This window comes from Alligator sinensis, unplaced genomic scaffold, assembly GCF_000455745.1.
Source record: "Alligator sinensis unplaced genomic scaffold, ASM45574v1 scaffold16_1, whole genome shotgun sequence".
NCBI classification, from domain to species: Eukaryota; Metazoa; Chordata; order Crocodylia; family Alligatoridae; genus Alligator; species Alligator sinensis.
Genome location: NW_005842045.1, coordinates 491768 through 501482, shown reverse-complemented (window position 1 = coordinate 501482; position 9715 = coordinate 491768).

Here is a 9715-nt window from a genome sequence, read left to right as displayed (position 1 = left end):
CTAAAAGAGTATACAGTCTTCCTCCATTGTGAAATATAACTACTTCCAACAAAACCAAAGGCAACTTCTGCAGCATTACAAGGAAAAGCTTCGTCTGTTAGAAATAAGAAGTTTTGGTTCTTATTATTGTCTGTCAAAATATCACCACTTAACTATTTAATTCAAGGTTTAATAATCTGAACTACTCCAAATATATGATTAGGAAGGAAATTAAGTAATTGGACCCAGAGGTATTGATAGCCTGATTCCAGAAAGCTATAGGAAATGTCTCTGTAGCATTTCTGGGGGAAAAGTGGGGAGGGCAGAGGGGGCAGGAGGACAAGGGAAGGGGGAGGAATAGAGGAAGAAAATGAATAGCTGAGTATTCTTTTCTCTTTTCAAGCCTAATCGTTGAAATTTAATTTGATGTTGTTATGGCTCTAAAAACCAAAATGAGGCTTCATAACTTAGGACAGCTGCCTGATCTTTAGTAAATACCTCTTCTAACTCTGTCTCAGATGCTGGCAAAACTCCATATCCTGAATTACTGTTGACATATGCAACATTTGTATTCAGAAAGAGGTGTGTAACTGTACAAATACAGTCATTTAATGTAGCTCACCTTCTTTTCTACTCTGTAACATTGTGTTACAGTTAAATGCAGCTTGATGGATACAGAATGGAGGAACTTTTTATAGCTGCTTTGAAAAGGCAGTAAGGGAGATGACTTTGAAAAGGTAGTACGGCAGATGACGCCAATAAATGTTGGCAATAACATTAGAAGTCATTTCATGAGTGGGAGGAAAATCTCCAGGTTTACAGTCGGGCTCATGTGCACACTACTTAAGCAAACAAACACAATTCTAGTTCATTTTCAAAGAGATGTGTGATCATTTTCTGTGGAAATGTACTGACTGTAACCAGAGTTTGTAGTAAGCCACTCACTTCATGTATTTTACTTTTTATAGCTATTTTTATTCACATAACGATTCCATTAAAACACACTAAGTTAGACATGAAGCTAATAAGGGATTTTGGGGCAAGGAGAATATTAATAAGCAATTTAACTCCAATGTTTCAAACCTGCTTGCTTTGGACACTATTCTTGAGACACTTTGGGGCCATTTATTCAGAAATATTGAGCACCTAATTCTCTAGGTCTAAAATAGCTGTGGGTCCTCAGGCTTTTTGAAAACCAGCCCCAGAGTATCTAATGGGTGAGACATCCAAAATGAACAAAACTTCTTAAAACTCAGGAGTGGTGCCCCTACATGTGCAATTAATTTGTAGAAATAAACTCTGGCGCAGTTTGCACTGGAGGCAGCTGCTTCCAGATCCAGCATCTGCATGTACACCCAAGAGCACAGCACTGTGAGCTGGGGTGCAGCAGCCCCAGGCTAGCAGGGAGCCTGGGAGGGGTCAGCTGTGGACTCTGGGTTGTGGCAGAGAGCGGAGGAGGGGCTGGCTGGGACACAAGGGTGCTACAGTGTGGGGCTCGGTGGCAGGCGGCTCCCACACTGTAACACCCTCATACCCCAGCCAGCCCCATCACTGTCTACGTGTGTATTTGAGTTCATGCAATTACTTTGCTGTAGGCTAGTAGTGTCCCCAACAGTACTGTCCTATGGCAAAGTTAATTAGTTTACTGCACCCTAATACTGGCACACATGTAAGCTGTGATGCTTTACTGAGGAGGTAATTGGTCAAATTCACAGTAAAGTGCACATGTAGATGCACCCACTCAGTAGGATATAAAGGGTGTACACTGATCTCTGGAGGTGTCCGCAAGACACTGGTGAACAAAAATGGTGGTAACAAATAGCAAAAGCCACTGAAACCACCAGTGGTCTAAGTTTCATTAGTTACTCCTGTTGATTCAGTTAAAACAGATTGGTAGTAGCACAATAAGTAGCAGAGGGTGGAGCTGCTTTATGTGGATGCCTGGATATAGTTATGTTCAACGTAACTGGGGACATCTGGGCCAGGTACAGACATTACACTTTTACCAGTCTAAGTGATCAGAAATTGGTCTAAACCCATAACAGAAGTTTTGTGCACGTAAGCTGGTCTAAAAATGGTGGAGCCTGGTTTAAGACAAGCCTGGTTCGATGTGCACTGACACTTAATTGATTTAAGTTAGACTGGTGCATCAAACTTCAGTACCAGTTCCCCTATTGATTCAAGTTAGGTCATTGTCTGCCAGCATCCCAGGCTCCTTTGTAGCCCCACACTAGCTTCCCCTCACAGGGAAGTATGCTAGCAATTGCCCTATGCTCAGTTGCTCCAGCCAAGTCCCAGCAGGTCCCACCCCTGATCTGTCACAGAGCTGAGACAGCACAGACCCTTTCTCGCACAGACCCTTTCTCCAAACCTACCTCCTGCCTTCAGCCATCTGTCAGCCACAGGCAGGCAGTACAGGGGAGAAAGGAGGCATCTGTGTCCCTGCATGAACCCCATCACAAAGCACTCCAGTGTACAGACCTGAGACAGAGCCCAGGAGAACCCCCACGGGCAGGCACAGCACCACAGAGGCTGCCATGGGCATGGGCAAGCATTCCCCCATCCCCCTGCTGCACTGTCTCTCAGTCACATTTGCCAGCCGCAGGAAGGCAGTGCTGATTGGAGGGGAATGCTTACCCATGCCCACATCCTGGTCAGGCTCTATGGTGCTGGGTCTGCTCTTGGGGGTTCACCTGGGCTCAGTGTCAGGTCTGTGTGTGCATCGTGGGGTGGTTCATGACGGGGTTTGTGCAGGGATGTAGAGGCCTCCCTTCCCCCACTGCACTGCCTGCCTGCAGCTAACAAATGCCTGTGGCTGACAGATGATGTCACGGGGCGGGGCATGCTCACCCATGCCTGGCAGCCAGTCAGGAGTGGCCCAGGTGCTTGGCTGTGCTTATCAGTTGCCAGCAGCTCAGGGAACCCATGGGGACTGATGGGAGGCATGCAGGAGTGTCCCCAACCTGATGGCCTTGGTCAGTACAGGCAGCCTGAATGCCCTTCCCAACAAAGGGTGAACATGTGTTCTGTTCACTACTGATCTAACCTATGCCACTTACAAAAAAACATGTAACTTAGATCAGTTCTGCCATCTGTACTTAGCCCTGGTCTCAATCTGGAGTCTTGCCATCATAGAATAACTTGGTATATAGTTGGTATTCTTGTGCTTTAAAAAATATGGAAGAAGTAAAATGCATGAATCATGTTTTCAGACTTGGTCTAATTTTTAGAATAATTTTTAAGACATACCTGCAAGACATATAGTATGGTATGATATTATTTAAATTAAAGTATATATGGAGTTTGAAAATCATATTATATGAATTTAATACTGAAGGAGACCTGTTCTTCCAGGTCAGGTTAACCTATTGTTGTAACAAGACAACAGACAGGAATTAATGGCTGCACAAACCTCACCACCTTCTGCTCTAAATACAAGATGCATTTTTTTGTCCATGCTTCTCAGAGGAATACATAACAACACATATTTACAAAACAAGCAAACAACCATCTACCAAAGCAAAACAATCCATTGCCCATGAAACCGTCCCAAGGGAGATGATGAGAGAACAAACTACATGTGATGGATGTGTATTTATATTGCTTACTGCACTTTTGGAAACTACTTTGATACTATGACAAGTGCAGCCTATAGATTAGAACAATACAAAGCTGAACAAAAATGTGTAGGCTCTCCTATGTGTGGAGCTTCCCATTAACATCTGGAAATTACTTGCAGCAAGCATTTGGAGATAAAGTAAACCCTCTCTAGGTATGAAACCTAGTATATTCTACAGGTGCTACTTTGTAATTTTAGGCATAATGGAGGGAGAAAAAGGAAGACAAAATAATATTAAATCTACATTTATTGTGATGATCCATAATATGAAATCCCCATGTGCTCCACAGTAGTAAACAGTCTCCATTCTTTTTTTATGTACTTGTCTTACCATTATTATGAAAATATTAGTTGGGCTGCCTGGGCTTTCCAGCTCTGGGACTGTACTAGGAACTGTTCAGAAGTTGAATTAACATGGTCTCACTGGACCCAATCTAAGTTAGACTGTCTCTGAGGTACCATTAACTTAGATTGGGCCAGCCATTTTTAGACTGATATAATCTTCCAGAACTTCTTCACAGTTCACACTTAGATTGACCTAACTGGGAATCTAGGTGTAAGGTCCACATCTGAGCAAACTAAGTTAGATTGGGTGGCCATTTTTAACACAATCTGACCTCCCCCTAACCTCCCCAGATATCTGTATATACTCCTAGAGTAGCTGCATGTCTGTCCATTCCTGATCCTGGTTTGCCAGTCTACAAAGCAGTGTAACCTACATGGAGGCACCTAAACATTTAAAGCCTCAAAATAAAAAAAGACTGTCACTAGTTTCTTTAAAGAAGTAAGCAAATCTTACTTAATATTAACTCAATTAAACATTTTCATTTAAAATGTTGGGGGTGGGTGAACAAAGTCATGCTTTATTGTAAAGCCACAAATAATGGTGAAAGTTTTCCAATTTCCCAAGCGAGGCAACTGTGTTTAAAAGTGTCATGAGTTAAAAAACCAGTTTACTCAGAGCTCATTCATCCTAATCTTGAAGTAATTTTACTCTTTATACCATGTCACTGCATCATCCAATGTTTCACCTTTCTGAGTATAAAGCATAACATGCAGAATGTTGCTTAATACCATGAGAGATAGAGCTTGCCAATGAGGATTAAACAGAAAAGGAGATTGTTATCTGATTTAATTCTGAAAAGACATGCACTGAAAATAATGTGGCCTGGCTTTTTTTTGTTTTTTTTTGATTGGCAGTTCTTTTCTTCTAGGATTATTGTTATGGATTTCAAGAACAAAAAATAAAATAAAAAGAAATCCTGTCTCCTCTCATTTCTTCCTAAGTTACTTCAAATAGAAACCAACGTTGTACCAAGTTCAACAGGAATATAAGCATGATTTGCAGATGCATCATACTAATATGGCATTCTTTTCTAAAAACACTTTTTAGCACTTATACTACCGCATCTGAAGGACAACTGGATGTGCAAATCACTGACATTGCCATAATGTTCTGTCTTTATTTTTCATTGTGCTCTGTGCAGTACTAGTTCAGTATATGAAAAGCTAGCTACCAGATTTCATCCACCCAAAATCTGCCATTCTGACTCATGTTCAAATTTAAAGCTATCGTGTGAGTGTTTCATGCAGTCTAGACCATCCACTAATTAAAGTACTAATCAACATGAATAAAGAAAGAGCATTCTGGCCTTCTATGCTCTGATAAATTGACAGAATTTTACATAATGAACTTCTGTGGTAAAGAAAAGATTGAAAATTAAAGATAGAAAATTATGTTAATGAATTGCTGAACTAAAGTGATGGCAATATCTTATTATTGCAGGGTTATACTTTGATGTATGACCCATTGGAGAGATGTCGGGTATTGAGGAAGCATCAGAGAAAGAGATAGTTTAGTACCCTAAAGGACACGTAATTATTCCATTTTGTTATTTACATATTCTAGTCCTGAACCCATTTTCAGATTGAGCTATGTGACTGTATCTTCCAAAAATAGTTGCCTGTAGAGATCTGGAATTGGTATTATGTTTAAGCTATACCAACCATATGAATAGTTACAGATGCTAGCAGCCTATAGTGAATTCTGTAGACTAACAACAGACTAACAATACACTGTTAGATGCCATATCCAAAATATTCATAAAAAGGAAAGTAATTTGTATAAAGCCAAACTTGACTAAAATCCTAGATAGCTTATACACTGATAGACAATATGATTATTCATTTTAAAGATGTATTATACATTTAAAAAAATAAACAGAAGTGTGAGAACAATTCAAACCTCTAGATTTGTGTTTAGGGCATAAGCCAAGTAAGTGCTAGCTCTGAGGTGGTCTGAGAAAACTTCCCAAGACAAAGATTTTTCCAAAACTGTTCAATAAATGCTGTCTTTCTTCTTCATCAGTCTGATCTAGTAAAGCAATTCCAAGCATTTGGGGGTATTTTTGGTAGCAACTTCTCAGATCAGACCTGAATAAGCTTTCAAGAACCACAGTTCACTTCCTATCTGACTTAGCATCTGATGAAGCAAGCTGTGGATCACAAAATCTTATACAGTTCTGATTTGGTCTATAAGGTGCAAATCTACACTGGTTTTCAGTCTGACTTCAGGCTAACTACATCTCTCTAACCTCTCAGATAACAGGCTTATCATAGAGTTTTAACAAACTGATAAAAGTATCCACTAGAATTCCAAAGAATTCCATCATTCTTTGTAGGCAAGGATTAGGGTTACCATACGTCCAGGTTTTCCCAGACATGCCCTTTTTTGGCCCTTTGTCCTCCATCCAAGCGGGTTTTTTAAAATGCAAGCAAATGTCTGGGTTTTTGTTTCCATCTGTTTTTCCTTGGAGCTGGGGGCAGTAGGAAAGCTGATTGGCTGTCGGGAGATCACGTGCTCTGCATGCAGTCTCCGAGAGCTGCTGGAAGGTGAGTGTGTGTGCAAGCAAGCTGCTTGGGCAGCAGGGCTGGGAGGGAGCAGCAGCTGCAGGTTAGAAGTGTGGGGCACCAGCAGGGCTGGCGGAGGCAGGGGGCCGTGGTTCAGAAGTGCAGGGAAGCAGCAGGGCAAGGGGGCAGGGGGCTGTGAGTCAGGAGTGAGAGGCACCAGAGGGGAGCAGGGAGCTGTGGGTCAGAAGTACAGGGAACCGGCATGGCTGGAGGGACAGGGAGCATATTCCTGCCCTTCCCACCCCACAATCATATACCACTTTCCCTCCTTTCCCCCAGAGGTGTCCTCCTTTTTTGAAATTGGAAATATGGTAACTGTACTCCAGAGGTAGCACATCAAAACACACAACCTCCTCCAGAAAAAAAGAGAGCATGCACTGGTTCTTCCTATGCATTGGGCATACCTGTGCGCTTCAGTACTACACCAGGGATCAGCACAATGAGGAACGCAGCATGTGCTCTGCATAAGCTGTCCCTCCCCCGAAATGGAAGCCAGGTGCTGTGTGTGCATCAGTAGGCTCACCCAAGAGCGAGAGCTGACTGGATCCAGCCAACACCACACCAATGGGTGGTAACATTGCATCGGTTTGGGAAGGCAGCATGCGCAGAAGCAGGCATGGTGTACCTCACCGCAGCACTCCCTGCTGAGGTACAATGCAGTCTAGACAGGCCCATTAGAACAACAGCTTGCAGGACACTACTTTGCAGTGATGCTAAAACATCTGTCCCAGGAGAGCTGACTGTGGATGTGCTTTTGTTTACAGGGATTTATGCTGCCATGTGTTAGGCCTGGGAATTACATTTTGAGCGAACTGAAATCTGGCCAGTCTGGTAGGCCAGTCTCCTACAACAATGCTTTTCAGTGCATGTTTTGTAGTTTGCACCATTCGCTCAGCTTGCCCACAGCCTTTTTGTCCGGTTAAAAAAATGAAATCTCTGCAGGGTAACAGATGGCCTTGGGCAAAAATGTGCCTTTAGCATGGCAATTAGTTCAGCATAAGACTTAGTGTTTGGTAAGGGAGGTGCTGTGAGGGAATGAACAATGGCAAATGTTTTGGCACCACAGACTGTCAGGAGAACCATGCACTTCTGTTCTGGGTTTTCCTCTTTGTTTGCTTCCAGGTAATAAGATATCCTCTCAGCATAAGAGTCCCAAGAAGTTGGCTGGCTCACATCAAATTCTTCTACATACCCCAATGTAGCCATCTTATCTAACATCAGACATAACAGAGAGAAAAGAAGAAGAAAAAATCTTCCCACACAGCCTGGCCTCAGAATGTCATCCCACAATCTAGGGGTGTCTTCTCAGCAGAGGATCCCATCCTCATCACCAGATGATATGTTGTGAGTTCAGCAACAACACTCTGGACACTCCTGGGTTGAACTAACAGTCATTTATTATTATAACTCTCTGGAATCATATCCAGGATGGATCTTAACAGTTGCATCAGTATATGTATACAGATCTTATACCTGCTCTGCCTCCAACTTGACCCAGTCCAGTCCTGTGGAGGGAGAGGAACCAAGAATGCCTCTGGCTCCTCATGGCAAAGAAAATGGAGTTTCCAGCGCTGCAAAACTGGAACAAAGCAAACTGAACCCTGCAGTGCTGAACATGAGGGCTTTGGTCTTAAGGGGACAATACAAGGAAAACACAAGCCATGCAGTGGAGTCTGATCCCCAGCCCAGAGTTGCTCTACCTCTTAAGATCTTTGGCTCCAATCTTGCTATCCCTGAAGTCAAGGGCTATTTTTCCACTACACTGGTTTCAATGGCAGTAGGACTTACAGCTTTTTCCTACTCTCCATCCTATTATTTCTTTAACTCCAGACCATCATGCGTATTATGTCCTTAAAAACTAGTTGTTGCCTGTGATGCATGTAATCTTTGTAGGCCCACATTTTGCAAACTTAAGCATGTGCATAAAATCATGGACTTCACATAAAGTAATACGTTACCTTAAGAATCATCATTTAAGAAAGATATTGAAATCTTTGGATGCACTGGAATGTAGATCACAAATACAAAAGCATTACTACTACGGTCTATGGCATTAGTGAGCTCATTACTGGATGCTGTATCCAGTTTTCATGTTCACACTAAATGGAATGCTGATCAACTAAAAAGGTTCATAAAAGAAATATGAGATTGAATTTAGGTCTAGAAACCCTTCCTCAGTGTAGAAGCTCTATCTATTCAACTTAAAGAGAGAGAAGGATTAGCAGCAATTTGATCATGGGATAAAGACATCTCTGTGTAGAGACAGTTTCTAATTGGTAAAGGCTCTTAAATCTTCCAGCCAGAGGCAGAAGATGTAACTGGACAGATTCACTCTAGGAATAAGGTGCACACTCTTTTCTTGTTACCGAAGAAGTTATTAACTACAGGAACAGCTTACCCAGAGGTATGATGAATTGTCCCTCATCTAAGTGCAGAACTGAAGGCTGGGTCTTTGTAAAAGACAGGCAGGAGCATCACCTGAAATTATTTGGGTCAATGCTGATAGCACTTGCTGAAGTGCTGCAGGCAGGCTCAGTGCGGATCAGACACAGTGATCACTCTGGTCTCTCTCTGCCCTTCAAATCTATGAAGACTGCACATTTGAGGCCTTAGTGCCTCCTCTCTCCTTTCCATCCTTTGGATTGCCCTTCTCTCTACTTTCTCTAGCTCTTCTGTCATCTTCTTACATGCTGGGAACTAGAACTGCTCTCCCCTCCCTCATTCTAGATTAGAAGTTTTCCCTGTATCCACTCCTCTTTGCAACAGTGTCCATGCTGTTAACCCCTAGCTATTTTGCTCATTGCTAGAGATTCTTGGGTTCATTGCTTTCTGGATGCCCAGTAGTGTAGATGAAGGATGCCTGTGTTGCGTCTTTCCTCTGCTTAAGCTGGCTGGTTCTGCAGGATTAGTATGGAATGTCTTTTCTTCCATGCAATCTGCTGCCCTAATCTTTCCAATACAATGGGTAGCTTGGGTCCGTTCCCTTAGTGCTGCTCAGAACGATGCCAAATGGTACATTTCATTGGTCTAGTGCCATGTCTGAGAATTGTGCGGATTGAGAAATACTTCTTCACCTGGGCTTTGGAAGTCCTGACATGCTGGACACACACACAGAAAGGTGCAGAAAGGAGCTAGCAGAATGATTTTGGTAGGGAATGGAGGGTAGGCAGCAAAGGCAGTAGTAGAGCTATGCAGCGGTTTCAGGAG